Genomic DNA, 20,047 nt, shown 5'->3' with positions numbered 1-20,047 from the left:
TTTGTAAAGCAGAAATTTAAAATTTTTAGGATTAATTTGCTTTTGAAATAGGTGTGATGCTTTGATTGGCTGTCGTCAAGTGGGAGTTAAGTACACTAGTGGCTTTGAGACGAGTTTGGTAGTGAGCATTCAAGACTTAGGGCTCGTTTTTATTGTCATTCCGTCTCTCTCTCCATTCACTACCTCCTTTGTTTTACATTTTGGGCAGGCCTTATGAATGACAAAAGTCATTCATTTCTTTTACTTGTTCTCTCTTTTGGGAGATTCTAAATGACTTTGTTGAATCAAGTTTCTGACCTTACATGAGGGGTAGTGAATTATTTTGTCATTTAGCTTGTATCACACCACGTTTATTAAAAGCGCGTGATACTATTTAAAGGAGGATCTCTTGCCAAAATTGCCACGTTCCCACTCATATTGAATGTTCCATCTCCTCTTTCATCTCCTCTCTCCTCTCTTTTCAGTCATCTAGGTTTTTACCCATATTCATTTACTTTCACTTACATTTTCTCTTTTCATTTCCTTCCAATTTACACCTTCTACAAGGGTATTGGATTTTTTTTCTTGGCAATATGTATTCAAGCTACTTTACATTTTCTCTAAAAGGGGACTTAGTGATTGTTCCGCCTTGTTGAAAGCAAGTCCATAGTAGTGACTTGAGCATAGATACCTCTCAAAGAATTCCAGAATCAACAAATCTACAAACCATGATAGACTACCTCACTTCAATAGAGAACCAACAACTTACGACTCATGTAGATCATATATGGAGCAACCTTGACAACCCAAAGCACGTACCTCATTCGCATACTGGACATACCTTTCCATTTTATGCACACTAATACTTACACCTACAATAACATTCCGAGAGAGAGGGCCTTAGTGGGATCCTCGCTTGTTATAATTGTAAAAATTGGCATGGGTCGCAGATCTAATATATGTGTAAGCAAAAACCATACAATACAAGTTTAAGCTACTCAAATCATCGTACAAGATTATAAAGTTGTGAGATAAGAACACAAATAAATTGTTAACTCGTTCCTTGGCCACTTGAAGATATTGTACATTGTTACTAGATTGCATGGAATGTGCACTTTGTTGTTGAGTTGTTTGTGTGTATATCTTGTTTAGGAAAATTTATTTGTTCCAAGGTTTTTAATGAATTTCATTAATAGGTTCATTTTAGACCAAGTCACTAGGCTTTGCATGGTAGATGTTTGCTCTTCTTCAAGACAATGAACCTAAAAATGTTGCAAGGCCTTGATTGGGAGTTGAGTTAGAACCTTGACCTAGTTATAAATATGGTTAAGAAAAGGAATGGTAAAAGAGGGTCAGGTGCATTTTTAGATTTCAATTAGGTTGACCCTAGCTCAAGACATGAAGGTTGCTATGTGATAACATCACCAATTAGCAAGACATTGGGAAATTTTTACCCATGGCACATTAATTGAGATTAGCCTTGTTTTGGCTTAAGAGGGATTGATTAGTGGACATTGCAAGCTTGCTTGGAGCTACTCCTTTGAGTTGATGGGTTGTTGATTCTTGCGTGTAGGTTTTAATTCCTACATATAGTTTCCAAGTCTAACTAGCCTTGTAGCATTCTTTATAACCACATTGTCTTTCACTCTGATTGACCTTGAACTCAAAGGAGTAGCCTTGAGCTACTCCTTTGAGTTGATGGGTTGTTGATTCTTGCGTGTAGGTTTTAATTCCTACATATAGTTTCCAAGTCTAACTAGCCTTGTAGCATTCTTTATAACCACATTGTCTTTCACTCTGATTGACCTTGAATGCTAGAGATGTGTATTTCAGTTGTTATATGAGTAGTTCCAAGATATTGGAGTACCATTTGTGGGTCAACTGTTAGATCCAAATGTTGGTGGAACAATGTGCATTCAATGGCCAAACCATGGATTACTCATTGAAGAGTTTACACATAGGTAGGTATTGACATTTCCCCTTCGGTTGACATCGCAAGAGGAGAAAAAGTTATGATTTTGTAGAAGTTCTGAGTGCATGTAGAGAAACCATTATTGCTTTAAATAATTATTTGAGATTTTACATGTTGTGAGGTTTTGATAAGTATTATTATGAACAAAAGGAAGTTTGGTTTGTTCAAAATTATCGACCATATCTAAGCTATCAAACTCTATTCTGATAGGTTAGACAAATAGGAGATCCATGCAAGTAAATTAGAGTATTTTCACTCAAGTAGATGGAGGATTAATATTAGCAGTGATTGGAAGAGGTCAATTATAAATAGTAGTCAAGAGCTTACAAACCCTTATGAGCACCCATTTGTATATATACATGAATTATGATGAGAGAATCCATCATAAAAGCAACAAATACTAGACTCTAGTCACTAAATACGTCTTGTGCAGTGTGACCTACAACCTCATACATGGCAATGGGCATGTGCCACAAATCAAGTACATGTCACATGATCTGTCAAAACTCTCGAAGTCCATTATATAAAAAAAGATTGGATTCTCAAATTTCCATAGCAAGCCACAAAGTCCTCACTACTATTTAAAAAGGTGACTCAGTATTGCCCTTATCTCTCTCGTCATCGGCTTTTGTGATTACTGTGTGATCTACATCATTGCCCTCGTCGTCAAGCTTATAGTCGGTAATCTGCTTTGACTCAACTTCGTCTCCTTTAGCTGTATCTCTACCTTTGGATCTGTACTGAGGGTTAGAAGGGATCTACCTTCCATATTCATTTGCTCTTGAGATATGCCTCTACATGTATTAACTTTACCAATAGTAGTTGCATGTCCACCGCGATCGCCTTGCTTGATAGACATGAACTCCTTTGGTCGAACTATGATTGACATGGCTAGCATGACTTCAAGAATATCATGTCACATGAAGGCCAATAGGCTGTAGCTCCCAAGCAAGCTGAGTATACAAGGCTTTCTCATCTTTGTCTTGTGGAGGCCTTTTTAGCTTCTTTAGCAATGACATGGGAGATAAATCTCTCCAATTGTCAAGTGTTCAATTTGTTGTGAATCTTCATTTAAATGAACTTTAATTTTTCTCACAAGTAGAGCAACTCTATTATGCATTATATCATGAAATTGCAAGAAATAAAACAATTACCATAAATATCGGAGAACAACGAAAGGGCAAAGGTGAAAGCATGCACTCCTTTTTGGAGGGCATGTTGTCAAAAATTCTGAAGATTGTTGTCTATTTCCCATCAAGCTTTCTCTCTTTCTTAACCCTGAAAGGAAGGAATGGAGAAAGAGGGTAAGGAAGAAATAAATATGGATATAGGGAAGAAAAAAAAGAGTAAAACCAAGAAGGAGGACCCCTTAAGAAAAAGCAAATTGGTCGCTTCGTGCCTTCATTTTGCTCGAATAAGAAATTAACACATCATGTAAATAATCATTTATCATTTCATGTAGGATTCTAGGTACTAAAACCAAGTACCAATGAGAGAACCCTCAATGTCGGTGGTCATAGGTGAGAGGTAGAATAGCCATATGTATCTTGCCATGAGATGGTTGGGCACAAGCCTCCTACCTCTTAAAGGTGGCACGACTAAAAGAGTGCCCTTTTAGAATATATTATTTAGAGCTTAAAAGAAATTGAATGTATGTGATAGTGATGAATTTAATGTCATAGTGATGAAGCTTGTGGTGTTGTCAATCTACGTACATGCATTGCCAATATAGCGAAGCACTAAGCTTAGGGGGCAACCCACCATGTCAATCTTGAAAGTAGGTAGATAGTGGAGCCATAGTTGTGAGATGATGAAATGCATCTATTCCAAAAATTTTCTTATAGGAAAAGGCATTCCATAGTTCTACTCTTTGGGAAAGAGGACTTATCCCAATGTTATTCGCTTCCATCATACAATACTCCTATGATGATTATTATGTATGAAGCAACACTCTAGGTTGAGAGAAATGTATGCAAATTTGCTTTTTATGGGTCGTATAATGTACTAGCTCTGATTTATGCACTCCAAATTTTTAGAGCCTTGGGTTTCGTCTTGAAGAACTTCATGGTGCATGTGGCAATATCAACTATTATACTCACCCGAGGGAGATTTCCTATATCCTCCTTGAGAAGATCAAGAAAATGAGAGGCACAGGGAACATCCTTTGACATTGATGAGTGTTCATGACATGGACATAAAGATGTACTAAGTTCATTTTCTCCATACTTGCATCTCAGCCACTTTCATGTGCACTTTCCTTCAAGATAGAGCAATATGTGCTTAATATAAACCACATGGCCTATGCAAGGGAGGTAGATGATTGGGAATTTTTGATGAGGATACAAATGGGGATGGGCCATGGCCCCTCTTTGGTAGGGTGACACTTTCTATCACTCCCTATATTTGGGGAATCTAATGCATCTCCTCTACCTTTGTTGAAGGCCTATGAGCACATGCTACTGGGATTACTAGAAGATCAAACTTCTCTCACAATATCTTATTAGCTACTTCTTTTGGTGAGAACTCACAAGTCTCTACAACCTTACCTCCTAATGTGAAAAGACGACAAAGGAGTTAACTGATAGAGATATTCCCCTCTGTTGTAAAAGCACTTTGTTTTCTACCATCAAAGTTGACAATGTAGCGGTTGACATAGGTGGGGTATAAATCTTCATAGGGACTAGATGGTGTAGGCATGGTGAATTTTGAGAGGACTAGGTTGAGATAGAGAGGTTGGGATGTTGAGAACTTAAAAATTTGAGGGGAAAGAGGGTTAAGAGAGAGGTTGGGATGTTGAGAACTTAGAGGGTTGAGGGGAAACAGGGTTAAGAGGGAGGGTAAAGAGGGAGGTCTAACAAGGTAGGGGGGCTAAGAGAGGATTCAAAAATAGATTATCAAGAAAGGGATGAACGGGTTCAAAGGGGGTAAGAGAAAGAAAGAAAGAGAGTTTATTAAAATTCTGTGAAAGACTGAAGGGTCTATGAGACTGAAAGAACATGATAAAATTAGATGAAAGGGTGGAGCCTCTATGCAGGCATCAACATCCATGATGAGCACAAAAAGCCATAATCGTAAATATGCCAATACACAAGAAGCAATCTCTAAGCTCATGGAGAAGTTGGAGGCTGGCAATAGTTTGATGATCATTGGGAAACTGCCAGAAAGGTTAAGTCTAAGAGGGGGTTCGACGATGTGTGAGCTGTGGTGGTGATCACTGACGGCTATTGGTATATGTCGTCTTCTATGGTCTCCTAGCTATGGACCTACACAGTGAACAAGTACCACTATCACTCTCGTCAACCGTGCCTTTGATTTGTTGATATGGAGAGAAGGTCTGCTAGTTTGAGCTGTGCCTCAACCTTTTTTGGCGAGTCAATCGTGTCTTTTTCTTTGGTCCTCAGATCCACCGTCTCCCTGACCTTTGTTGGTTAGTGGCTTTTGGCTGGAATAACTCAGTGATCATGCTCTAAGTGGAGTCTGGATGTACATCCTGAGCTTGCTTATGTGTTCTAAAAAAATGCTCCTGATGTGGGACCACCTCATGGAAGAAATTGCTAGGCATCTCTGGTCGGTGTAGGACAAGAAATTAGACAGGGGTTCAAGGTCATCCCTGAAGAGACATTGATAGTGACCTCATATCTCATAGTATAGAGGGCATCGAAAAGCGCAATGCTCCTCTGACTAAATCTCTTATTGATCGCATTAACTATAGGTACGGTCCTTTGTACGTATGCACATACTCAACCTGTCAACTCTTATTGCGAAGTCAGTGTGATGAAACACGCAATTTCCTAATCGATATCCTTAAGGAGTGGGAGAGATGGATGTGTGTGTATCTTGGTGAGAGAGGACTAAGAGGGAGGGGTAAGAATGAACCGAGAAAGGGCAAGACAAGGATAAAAAAGAAGGATGAAAGTGGGAAAGGTGTGATAGAGGGCTAAGTGTGGGCTAAGTAAGGTTGTAGAGAGGGCAAGAGGTTAAGAGAGGGTAAGAGGAAAAGAGAGCAAGGAGAAGGTAAAGTCGGAGAGAGCCACAAGAGAGATGTGAGAGGGTAAAGAAAGGTTCAAGAAACATATAAGGAATCATTGAGTGCTTGGCAAAAGGAGTCATGATGATGTCCAAGTAAGTTCTTTATAGAGGAAAAAAATGATTCTTGATAGATGTCTCATACCATACCAAGCATTGTAAGAGGCTTAAAATGCTCAAATGGCACTTCAATAAGTTGCATACTTCGACTCAAGCATGTCCAAGTGTTTGGTGCATTTACACACACACACACACACACACACACACACACAAATAAAAATAAAATAAATTTGATTAGCAAATGTATCGAGAATGTATTTCACACACACATACACTTATTTCTTTACACACGAGCACACACATATGAATACTTCCCCAACTATGAATTATTGTTTTATGTACCCCCATGAAATCTTCCCTTTATACTTTCTTTTTAACCACCCCACATACCAAGCCCACTAATACCTCCTCTAATCCCTTCTCAAACCATGCACTCATTTGCTCCTTTCTCCACTTGTGACTTAAACTTCACTTGTGGCTATTTTTATTATAAAAATTTTAATCTAAGAATCCATATGGTTGTCTATATTCCTAGGTAAAGTGATAACAAGTTGGGGAAAATAGGCATTACCTATCTACACAAACCCAACTATGACGTTCTAACACCTAGTTTGTTTGGATGGTGGTAGGTAAGTGGACCCCCACCTCAAATTTTGGGCTGCTTGAGGATTCGACATCTTTTTTCAATATTATGTTTATCAAACTGAATATTATTAAAACTTCTTAATTTTGATCAAAATTTTTGCAAACTCTAGTTGCTTTTTTCAACTTAGATGTCTCAAACATTTTTTCCATATATGTTTCACATTTTTAACTTTTTATCCAGTTGATGGAATTAAAATTGTATGGCTCTATTATCGATGGGATTTTTAAATCTACACACACATACACACACACACACACACACACACACGTGCACGTGCGCACATGGTTCCTTATTCCACCAGTGACTTAAAATTTTGTTAGTTATCTAAGAATCCACTTGGTTGTCTATATTCCTAGGTAAAGTGATAATAAACTGGGGAAAACAGGGATTCATATCTTAACCCTTGCGCTTTGATGCTCTAACACCTAGTTTATTTAGATGGTGGTCGGTAAGTGGGCCTCGACCTCAGAAGCTGGATTGCCTGAGGATTCGACATATTTTTTCAACATTATGTTTGTCAAACTTAATATTATTAAAAATTCTTAATTTTGGTCACAATTTCTGCAAACTGTAATTGTTGCATTTTTTAACTTTGATGTCTCAAACATTTTTTTCTTGTATTTTTTTCCTTTTTAAAACTTTTTATCCAATGTTGGAATTAATTGTATGGCTCAATTATTGATGGTACTTTTAAATCTAAACACACATATTGATTTCCCAACTAGCATTTGGTCGGATTAGTGCCATACAATTAATTGGCATCCATTGGATAATTCTTTACTAGCATGGATAATCCCTAGTCATTTTGTGATCCGCATTATGTTTTACTAACTTTTATATATTTTTCACAGAATTGGTTTATGCATTTACTATTGGCATCATTTTTTCATGTTGACAAATATCATACAGATCCACTTTTATTCACTTATTATCAGTAGGTGGGGAGGAAGCTCCACATGGTGGGCTTACTTCCCACAATGTGGTCTTACCCTCTAGGTTGGGGGTGGGCCACACACACACACACACAACAATTTTGATTAGTAAATGTATCACACACACACACACACACACACACACACACACACACACACACACACACACACACACACACACACACACACACACACACACTTCCCCAACCATGAATTATTCTTTTATGTACCCCAAATGAAATCTCCCCTTTACACTCTCTTTTTAACCGCCCCATACACCAAGCCCACTAATCATCCCATACCTCCTCTAATCCCCTCTTAACCCATGCACTCATTTGCTCCTTACTCCACTTGTGACTTTAAATTTTTTAAATTATCTAAGAATTCATATGGTTGTCTATATTCCTAGGTAAAGCGATAACAAGCCGGGGAAAACATGCATTACATGTCTACCCAAACATAACTATGATGTTCTAACACCTAGTTTGTTTGGATGGTGGCAAGTAAGTGGACCCCCACCTCAGAACCTGGAGTACCTGAGGATTCGGCATCTTTTTTCAATATTGAGTTTGTCAAACTCAATATTATTAAAAATTCTTAAATTTTGTTCGAAATTTTTGCAAACTCTAGATTTTCAACTTAGACGTCTCAAAGTTTTTTTCCTTATATATTTTTCTTTTTGTACTTTTTATCCAATTGATGGGATTAATTGTATGCTTATAATTATTGATGGGACTTTTTAATCTACACACACACACACACACACATTTTCACTTGATCATCTCTTCACACACACACACACAAAAAACCCCCCCTGAAATTATTATCCCCCCATTAAATAATAAATCCAACACTTCCTTCCCTCTTTTTTCACATCCCTCCTCCCCTCTTTTTTCATATAATTAAGTGTTCTTAAATTGCTCTCTATTTTCCCTCTTATTTAAGCTCCTAATATACCCCCTGTACGACACCTATAATTGGTAATATTTGCTTAGTAGAGTTTTTTTGGCTTTATTGAAGGCTTTTATTGACTTAGTTCAAAAATTTTCACCCCCTTTCCCCCCTTTTTTTTCCGCATCTATGTTTGGTTCTTGGTTCAAAGTTTTTTGAAAGTAAATTATTAATTTTATTGTTCCCCCGAACCCCTCCCACACCCTTGTCAAATGTTACACAAATGTTCCCCCCTTTTTTTTCCCACCCCCCTTTTTATTTATTTTCTTATGCTTTACCATTTTATGCTAAGTTGATGTATTGGCTTAAAATTAGTTTTTGGTATGAGCATTATATGCTGTATGGGTTTGAGCAGTATTTTCATTAATTTTTCAACAAGGAATTTTGGAAAGGATCTTGTTTATACCTCCTTCCCTTCTTATATGCTTATTACCCTTCATATTTTTCTTATAGGAATCACTCTTCTCCCCCTAACTTAACCCCCTTTACTTAACCACTCCCTAGTCTTACCTACCCACCTACCACTTGCTCCATTACCCACCACCGGCACCCTAGTCTTACATACCCACCTACTACTTGCTCTGTTACCCACCGCCACCCTACCTTATTGGTCGTGAGTGCTCTCAACGTGCTTACATTTCCTCCTTACGTGCTTGCTTCTCCTCCTTAAGTGCTCGCATCCTCTCACTTGTGGCTTAACTCCCTTGCCTTGCCTCTATTCGATTTCCCTATGCTTGCCTTTCCTCACAACTCCCAACCTTACTCTACTACCCTTCCCAGCTATGTGAAGATCAAGTTGGCAAGTCGTCCCTTACTCTACCCATAAGCTCGTTGCTTGCCTTCTTTATATTCGCCTCCCTTTTACTTATAGCAAAGGTACCTCTTAATTTCTCACTTTTTCATTTCCCTCGTTTCTCCCTCTCTGCAATTAAAATGTGTGCTCTCAAGTTCTCAAGGTAGTTTCAACTATACTACGTTTTTTGTTTAACTCATGGCTGCATAAGCTTTGGAGGGTCGCAATTGTGCCTCTATGTTTGATCTCGTAAAACTGAAGCACTTATGGACTTGGCACTGCTCCTTTGATCGCCTCCTTCATAGCCTCGACAAAAGGTGGTTCTCCATTCTTTTTTCTTTCCTTTGATGCTACCACCCGCCTCTCTTCTGATCATGAGGCTTTGATCTCACTAAGCTTTATGAGCTATAGTTCTGCTTGGCTTTACGTTTCATTGCTCACCTTATTCTAGCCAACCTCTAGAGCCTCTAGAGCCTCTAGAGCTAGCTTCTGCGTTGGCTTCGCTGCCCTTGGAAACCATTATATCTTCACTAGTGTCTATTTCGCTCGTCGGGCTGCCTTCCTTATCTTCCGCCTCCATACCTTCCTTCGAGCTCTGCTCTTTACAGGGTCCTCGTACTTCTTGGTGTTACTTCTCTACTTCTCATGTCTCTCTCTAGTTTTGCTTCTTGACTGCCTTTTTCTTCATACTTGACGTTGCCATGGATGCCATTCCCTCCGTGACAAAGTAGATGGCAAGTTATGGGTCTACCCCTTCACCAGGTTCTCTGGTGACTCTACCACATCGCTCATAGCCATTGAAACTTTTTGACACTACGTATAGTGCTCCTACACCATTTCTCTTGACTCGTATATGTAAGTTTATCTCTCTTGGGCCTATAATGGTTCTTCTGATTTGTTAAGCCTAAGTTTCCTTTGTGGTGTGATCATCCCTTTTTGTTCATGCTTGTTTCACCACTTAAAGACCTTGCCTTTGCCCTTGACCCCACCGATGTAGTGTCACCTTAGCCACTCAGTGTTAAAACACCCTTATAAACCCATATGTCATGGTGCTCACTCTATCATCTCCTATATTTTCTTTCACACACACACACACACACACACACACACACACACACACACACACACACACACACACACACACACACACACACACACACACACAAGTATTTTAGTCAGTCCTTTAGCACACATTAGTCTTTAATCTATTTTGTTTTGTTATTCCTTATTTTAGTTGTGATTTTCTTGAATATTATAAAATATCTTTCTTGCCTTAACTACCTTTTTTTCCCCTCTAAGTAACTTTCTTATATAAACTTCTATATATAAATAGATAAATAAATAAATAAATATATGTATCCTTTAATTGTTTGGTATTCTCTTCGCTAATTTTATTCTCCCTTGTTCTTAAAGAAATTTGATTGTAATATATGTCTCTCTAGTTATTTATTTCTCATTCTTTATATATATATATATATATATATATATGTATATATATATATATGTATATATATATATGTATATATATATATATATGTATATATATATATATGTATATATGTATATATATATATGTATATATATATATATATATACATACATACATACATACATATATATATATATATATATATATATATATATATATATATACATACATACATACATACATACATACATACATACATACATAAACATAGGAGACTCTTTGTAGCACCAATTTTTTATATAAATAAAAACATTTCTTAAGTATCTAAAACCCCTTTTTTACTTAATACTTCTTAGGAGTTCATTCAAATTTTTATGATCATTTAATTGGTTTCTTTTGTCATATAATTTTGGTAATGTATATGGATTTTTCTAAGGGTGTGGAATACCTGCCTTTTCCTTTTTTCTTAATTAATTATTTGGTTAAGGCTATGGACTAACCCCCTTTTAAAGTATTTTCTCAATTAATTTAGGTACATTTTATTACCCTCACAATTTACTCCCCTCTCTAAAATAATCCTTTTTGTTGATCTTAAACCTTCAAACAAAATTTTGGCAGTCTTATAAGTGGTTTCACTTTCCTTCTAGAATGTGAAAGGTTTGTTCAAATTCTTAGGTAAATCGATAACAAGCCAGGGAATACACACATTACTTGTCTATTGGAATTCAACTATATTGTTCTAACAAATGGTTGGTTTGGATGGTGGTAGGTAAGTGGACCGTGACCTCGGAGCCTAGACTACCTGATAGATTCAACACTTTTGTAGCAATTTTTACTTTATGTACACCCATATCTTAATACAATGTTTAATTTACCCTTATTTGAGCTTCGTGTGCCATGTTGTTAAAAGGTTATATTTTTTAAACACACACACACACACATGTATACTTTCCCAACTATGAATTATTCTTTTATGTACCCCCATGAGATCTCCCCTTTACACTCTCTTTTTAACCACTCCACACACCAATCCCACTAATCATCCCATACCTCCTCTAATCCCTTCTCAACCCATGCACTCATTCGCTCCTTACTCCACTTGTGACTTAAATTTTTTTAAGTTATTTAAGAATCCATATGGTTGTCTATATTCCTAGGTAAAGTGATAACAAGCCGAGAAAAATAGGCATTACTTGTCGACCCAAATGTAACTATGATGTTCTAATACCTAGTTTGTTTGGATGGGAGCATGTGAGTGGGCCCTGACCTTGGAACATAGACTACCTAAGTATTCAACATCTTTTTTCAAATTATGTTTGTCAAACTCAATATTATCTCCCCCATGTGTTGTGATCATGACCTTTCTTAGTCCACATGGTAGCAATTTTGTCATTGCATGCGATGTTGAAACGTAGTAGTTGAACCATTCTCAAGCTGAATTCTCAATAAGGGCATGCTTGAAATTAAGTTCGTGCTTATTCTATCTAGAAAGCGTTGAGGCAAAAAGGTGGGATGTTATGAGAATCTTCCAAGAGATAATTTCAATTAATGCATGATTGCTTCCACTCGAGCACATTGCTCATCTGCTTTCCTTCAACTCCTCCTTTTTTCCTCTGCCTCCTCCTTCCCTCTCCTCCTCTTCCTCTTCCCACATGCCCACTACTCCTCCTTTTCTCCTTCCCTCTTCACTCCTTTGATTCCTCCTCACCGCTGAGCTTACTCTTAGAATGACAACTTTCATGCAAAAAGTACTCTACTCTTGGTTTGACAAACTTTTTGCAAGAAAGCCATCATTTTAAAATCAAGTTCAATGAAGTTTACGAGGTTGATAAAGAAAGGTGATCATTAGATGACATGAGAGAAACAAAAGTCAAGAATCCATGTGACACAATCGAGACTCTCGAGAATTCAAAGAATGATTTAGAGAGGGTGTTTGTGACAGAAGTATATATATGTTTGCTCAATTTGAGGCTGGACAAGTGCATTCTCAAAGAAGCATGCTCAAAGGAGCGTGCTCAAACTTAAGATTGAGAATATGATAGTTACTACACTAGCTTTTGTCATCACAATGTGCCTTGACCATGAGCTTCTGTGATCACTTGCGACATCTTTGGCTAGAACTAGAGTTTGAGATTTTGCCTATAGGATATTCCTTGTGCATGAGCAGCTCTGATTGCTGACATCTTTGTGAATTTGGTTGGCAAGCATGTGATCATTTGTGCATTAGCTATTGTAAACAAAATTATCTTTAGATCTATTGATAGATTGTTCTTTGGTTCGAGTGTACATGTTCCTCTATAAAATAGAAATTTTCTTATGACACTTTCTTAAAGAATACCATCTTTGAAACATTCTTACTAAAATCACGCATGGAAATATTATTCAAACATTTTAAAGTGATTTAAGTTTACGTAGATGCCCAAATAAAGTCGGCTTACATCAAAAGGGTGGTCAACCCACAAAAAAGACGTTACAACTTGCTCCGTGCCCATGGTGCAGGAGAACCTACCAACATTTCCTACTCAACTTCTACTTCCTCACTTTGAAGTTTTGGGGGCCTTATCTCTAGCCTCTTTGTTAGCCTCCTTTGCTATTGCATGCCAATTTTATAGAGGGATGCTCTTTTGGAGCCTGTGCTACTGAGGGGGGGATTCACAGTAGTGTCCCTGCTTCACCTAATATCAACTCCGCCATGTCTTCAATGGAGTTGTCCAAAATCTATCTCTTAGTCTTGCCTTCTTCATATGGATTTAAGTCAAGCTATCCTTTGTTCATAGGAATAAGAGCTGCTGCAAGGAGGTCATAGAGGTCCACATCCTAGCCATTTTGTATATCAAAATACTATTGGTGTAGGTTTTGAAGATGCTCAGCCAGCTCCGAGTCGATATGGGAGTCAAGGTAACCAAGGAATTAATCCAAATCACTATACTTGTTGGCCATTAAAAAAGGTGCAGAGAGTTTGCTTGAAAATTCAAGTTATATCTTGTGTAGACAAGGGGCAGCAGTAGCCGCGGTGTGAGGAGAATGCTCAAAATTATTTTTGGATTCTCAAAGTAGAACCTTTATTAAGGCTATCTATGGTAGGCAAAAAACCTACCCTAAATGACTCAAACACGAGAGGATGCTTATGTGGGTGCATGCTTGCGACCCATATAAATGCATCCACAAGTGACAGGAGCAGTGGCCACTAGCCACACTTTGGTTTCTAAATGATGGGACATCAATGACATGATTGAGCGGGGAAATTGACCCTTGGCATGTATTTCCAGTTGAGACAGCCAAGAGTTGTTTCCAAACGATGGGTGATTGGAGGAGGCATTTGAATCTCGATATGCTTTTTCAGTCGCAACAACCAAGATGCATTCATAATGGTTGCCAAAACATAGTTGATTGCTCGCAATCTTTCCACACACTATCACACTCTCACCCTTAGGATCATGCGCTGACCTCCTAATTCAGATGATCAAGATTTGATAGTGCAACATGGTGGAGGCGGCGGAGCATGCGACTAGTGCCAGTTGTCTCACGAGGATATGGATGACATTTTGCGGGTACCGAACACTGGTCGGTGGTGCTTTTGGAGGCCTGCCTACCCTTTTAGTGAGCCTATGCATGGTGCCATGCATGCATGTAGCTCTCCTCCCACCATATCATTTAGCTCTACATGAGAGCTACCTTGCATCAACAGATCACTAGCTCCTATCTTGTTGCCCTACTACAACAGAGCAACCTCACCTCTCCTGTGTTGTTCCACCGTATCTGCTTCTGTATCTAGGCTCCCACTCAAAATTCAAATTCGGCTCAGCTGTCCAATTGATTTCCAAAAGGGACCAGTACATTTAGCTAACCAACCTTTTGGCAAGGCGATCGATCGATTAGACACCTGCCATAAGATTTGAAATCCAGATACGGTGATGATGTGCTAGAGCCCAAATACAGTGGAACAACTAGTGCAAAAGTCGGAGGCAAATATGGTGGAACAGAGCAGGCAGGTCATCAACAAGACTCTCATGCAGAGTTACAGCTACATGAGCAAGCATGCATTGCACCATGCATAGGTGTGCTGCCGTGTGCTAAAAAAGGTGGTTGACTGGTGCCAACCTCTAAAAAGGTTAGTCCACCACCACCTCCACTGCTCACTGCTGTTGAGCAGCTAAACCACCATGCCAACACATGCACTCCCAAATCTTGTTGTTTACTGATTAGTGGCGGTTGGCCTCCATTGACACCCTAGATTCTTGTCTTTTTGGGGAAACTTGCCATCATCATTGCAAATCTTAACGTGCTCCCCCACAAGTTTCAACACTAGAAATTTTTGTAAAAGGACTAATCGCACCTCAAAGCTATTAGTGTACACTTTCAATACAATGTGATATCCCAAACACTTATAGAGGGCACCAAAACATGCTCGATTGCTCTTAAACTACTTTTCATGCTACCACACTCTCAAGACTCGTGAATCTAGATTTGCGGGTAACTTGCAACTTGACTATTGGGTTGATTGCCCGTGTTTTAGCACACATAAATGCATCTTGACTAGATAGGCTATCGCAATTGTCCCGTGATTAAAAATCTTAGAAAGTGGCAGCCTGCTTTGTAGCCCGGGGGATTCACTCTTCATTAAAGGGGGACGTCACCTGCGTGCATGAACTTCAAGAAAACCCCCTATTTAAGATCCACGTAGGATGATAAGACACCCCTATTTAAGCTTATAAGATACCACCAAAATTCCATTATGTCCCCCCCTTTCCTTAAATCTACATTCTTTCTCAAGCATTTAGATTACACAATAAGCAAATTTAGGTTACTTTCCCTATGACTATTTAAAACCATACACAAAGTCAAACTTGTTTGGACTAGTTAACCAAGGTAACCTATATTATGTCCCCCCTTCTTAAATATCACATGGTCCCCCTAGCTTAAATTCAATATTGGGGAAAAAAAAGGGCCCCCCACCCCTAATGTATAAGCTTATGCCTCATTTCAAAAAAACCCCCTATTGTACACTCACGTGATATCATAAGTTTCCCCCTGTGAATCCCCCGGGCTTTGTAGTTCTTTCCCACTCTCTATTCACATCTCCTTGGGTTTTCAATAGACTATGCTGCCTATACTGGCACATAACATCTTTAGAACCTGCATTCGCAGTATTACGACCTCTTTGAAGTGGGTGATGGAGACGACCCAGACATAATGAGAGTTAATTGAAAAGTTTTTGTCGTGGATTTGAAGAATTTTAAGTGCAAATGTAACATGGTTTCCTGTAAATTCAGCAATGAAAAATCAGTTTGATGAAAATTGAAATCCATTCTTTTGTTAAAACAGTGCTTGTCGGCTTACATTGAATGGGTGGCCATCCCACAAAGAGACCTTGCCAACTTAATCATGGTCAGGGGGCAATGTAAGCTACAAACATCCCTACTCATAATCATATCCCCCCAGTGTTCATTTGCTCCACCTTTTAGTGCGTCATCCTATTTGGCCATGTCGACCTCCTGGGCCTCTTCGGGTTGGTGCCCCTCTACTTATGCCATCGGTTGAACCTGCGTAGCCTGTGCTCTTAGGGAGGGGGATTGCCAGTGGTCCGCTTTGCTTCTTTCTTATCCATTCCTCTATTACTTGAATAGAATCAAGTAAAATCTGCCTTTTAGTCTTCCCTTCATCTCTAGAGTCATCATCGATTTGTCCTCGAAATTATGGAGTGTGAGCTGAAAGGAAGAATGGTACTTTAGCAGATAGTACTAGAGCAATGCTCAATGAGAAGCATCTTCTGAATTAGTATTGGGTAGAAGTAATAGCCACTGCAAACTACTTGCTTAAACAGCTTTCGAAAATAGTGTAACATCTATTTTAGCTACGTAACATTGATACCCGTTTTAAGATTCCCTAAAAAATTCATTAAAATTATAACTTTTTAAGAAGAAAGCTATATTTTGCATAGTCAAAAACTAAAAACTTACAGAATTCATACATTTTTCAAACATCATGCCTATAAATTAAAAAGGGCCACCACTATATCGCAAAATATCTTTCGATTTTCTATATTCTCAAAGTCTTAAAGATTATACCTTCCTGTGCTCTTTGTATTTTTATCAAAAAATAACTTTTATTATCTTAACTTGTTGCACCTAATAGCATGTTCTACTCATTATTGTCCAAACAAGACTTTTCACCCACTTTTCAAATCACATATAGAAAGAATGGAAAACTTTTATTCGAGTGAGCCAAAACCTTTAAATTATTTAAGGAAAACAAGTAATTTTTTAAAGATTCATATTTTGGTACTTTTCACTTTATAAATGATCTGAAAAGGCCCCAAAACCCTGAAAATAGTTGCAAACATGGATACCTTCCGATGATTTTTTGAAAATCCGATATGGGAAAGCATGCACCCGGCTCTCTGTCGATGATATCATCGACTTGGCACGTGTTTGGTCGATGATATCATCAACCAAACGTGTGCCAAGTCGATGATATCGACCTAGCACATGGGCGCATGCTTTTTCCTCTGGGCTTAAAAAAAAAATCATCAGAAGGTACCCATGTTTGCAGTTGTTTTTAGGGTTTTGGGGTCTTTCAAGCTCATTTCTAATGTCAAAAGTACCAAAATATATATCTAAAAAACTTTAAATTTTTTTGCAAATAATTTAGATCTTTCAAAGGTTTTGGCTCACTCGGTCAATGATATCATTGACAAAGCATATAGCTTAATTGCATAAAGCAAGCAAGGTAGAGCTTGGTAGATGATATCATTGACTGAGCAATTGGGTTGATATTTTAGTATATGCATTTCAATTGAGACAAGCAGGGCAATTGCCAAAGGCGATGCAATACATAACATTATCTCGAAAGATTCCAAAAACATTGATTGGACGCAGTGCACAAGCTAAAGCCAAGACACACCATGCAAGAAAGAGGGTGGCATCTCAACTTGGCTAGGTTGACTTAGAGAATGTTCTAGTGGATAGTTTGGAGGAGGAAGGCTCTTACAACTTTTACCCCACAAAGCTTAGCTCTAGTGCATTTGAAGGTATAGGATCCGAGGATGAGTACTATTCTTTGTAGAATCAATGGCATGTATATTTGTGAAGAAATGTAATTTCTAGCATATTAGACTTTTGAAATATGTAATGCCATGGCCCTTTTATTTGCATTGGATGCATAGATCCATATTGTAATGGTTTTGAGACATTATTGTATTTTATGTGGATTTTGTATTCTAAGTAAAGGTTTTCATGCATATTTTATGAAAAACCGTTGTCAAAATTTTTTCAAAAAAAGATGGTTTTTATGTCTTTTGTCAAAAGACATTGTGCAAAATGGCCATCTTTTTAGAAAATATGTAAAATATACATGAAAAGAAGGGAATCTTTGAAAGATTCCCCTAGAGTTCTCATTTTGAGGTTATAGTTCTCGAATTAGATGTTACACTGTTCGAACCGATTTAGGGTATGACACTTTATGAAGCATTCACCGGACACAAGCATTGGACATCTCCGCATATTTGGTTGCATGGCATATGCCCACATACATGATGACCATCGTAGGAAATTAGATGCGGAGTCACATAAATGCATCACGGTTGGCTACAGTGAAGAAAACAAAGCATACAAGTTGTATGATCCCATCAATCACAAGGTCATTATCTCTAGAGATGTAATCTTGAATGAGAAATTAGAATGGAAAACATCAAACACACAGGAGATAGACACACCGATTTTGCAGTCATCTATAGAAAAGGTTGATGAAGAAGAGCAAGAATTGCCATAAGCACCCTAAGTAGAGCCACATCAACTCAGATGGTCTACTAGGGAAGGTGGACCAACAACAAAATTGACATATGCTCCAAAAGGCAAAGCAATTTACGTTGAAACCACCAACTATGCTCTTATGACTACCATCATGGCTACAGAAGAGCCAGTGTACTTTGAAGACGTAGTTGACAAGCCAGAATGGCAAAGTGCTATGAATGAAGAAAAGGATGCTTTGTACAAGAATAATACTTGGGAATTATGCAACCTTCCACCAGGAAAGAAGGCCATAGCAAACAAATGGGTATACAAAGTGAAGTACAATCCAGATGGAAGCATTCAAAGATGCAAAGCTAGACTAGTTGCAAAAGGATTTGCATAGCAATATGGTCAAGATTATGATGAGACTTATGATCTAGTAGCAAAGATGGATTCCATACAGTTCTTGAGATCACTAGTGACACTCAGCACATGGAATGTGTATCAGCTTGATGTCAAGAATGCATTTCTCAATGGTTATCTAGACGAGGAAGTATACATGCAACAAATAGTAGGTTATGTTGAACCAGGAAAGGAGAATCATGTTTGCCATCTCAAGAAAAGTTTCTACGGCTTAAAGCAAGCACCCAAAAGTTGGTACAATAGAATCGACAAGTATTTTGCTGATCTAGGATACTTGAAATCCAATGCAGATCATACTCTCTACTACAAGGGTCTTAGCATGGGAAGGTGACAAAAAGCACTGTCCGGGACATCTACTGCTTTTAGTGGTATAGAACACCTATTTCAAATCTTAAAAAATTATTGCAATGATAAAATGTGCTTTTTGACTCTTACAATATTGTAAGTTCATTAAATAATATTGATATTAAGAAATTTTCATATATTAAGGTACATAATTTGTGCTATAAGTAATGTGCTATGCGCTTTCATAAAGCACAAAAAGCATGTCACATAACCATGCTTAGACCCACAAAGTTCAAGGGGAAGACATTACTATTGCACTTTTCTACATAGATGATTTGATTGTGACCAGAAGCAAGGATAGTGTCATTAAAAAGTTAAAACAAATTTTATGTGCAGAGTTCAACATGAAAGATCTTGGACTTATGCACTATTGTCTTGGAATTGAGTTTTGGAGAGATTCAGGTGGCACCTTTATGAGTCAGCTCAAATATGTTGATAGTATCTTGAAGAAGTTTCATATGGTAGATTGCAAGATTGCAACCACTCCCATGGAACAAAGTTTGAAACCTACAAAAGGTTTAAAAAAATAGATGGTCAATGACAGTAAGTTCACTAGCACAATTTATGGAAAATCCAAAACAGTCTTACTAGAATGCAGCCAAAAGAGTCTTGAGATACATCAGAGGTACAAGACAGTTTGGAATAGAATACAAGGAAGTCATCCAAGGTTGCATGGATAGTGTGATAGTGACTATGCTGGAGATCATGAGACCTTGAGATCGACACAGGGATATGCATTTTTCCTTGGTCAAGGTGCTATA

This window comes from Dipteris shenzhenensis, chromosome 29 (assembly GCF_047967505.1).
Source record: "Dipteris shenzhenensis isolate YYH24624 ecotype China chromosome 29, Dip_SZ_1.0, whole genome shotgun sequence".
Classification (NCBI taxonomy): domain Eukaryota; kingdom Viridiplantae; phylum Streptophyta; class Polypodiopsida; order Gleicheniales; family Dipteridaceae; genus Dipteris; species Dipteris shenzhenensis.
Note: the sequence above shows the minus strand (reverse complement) of the source record.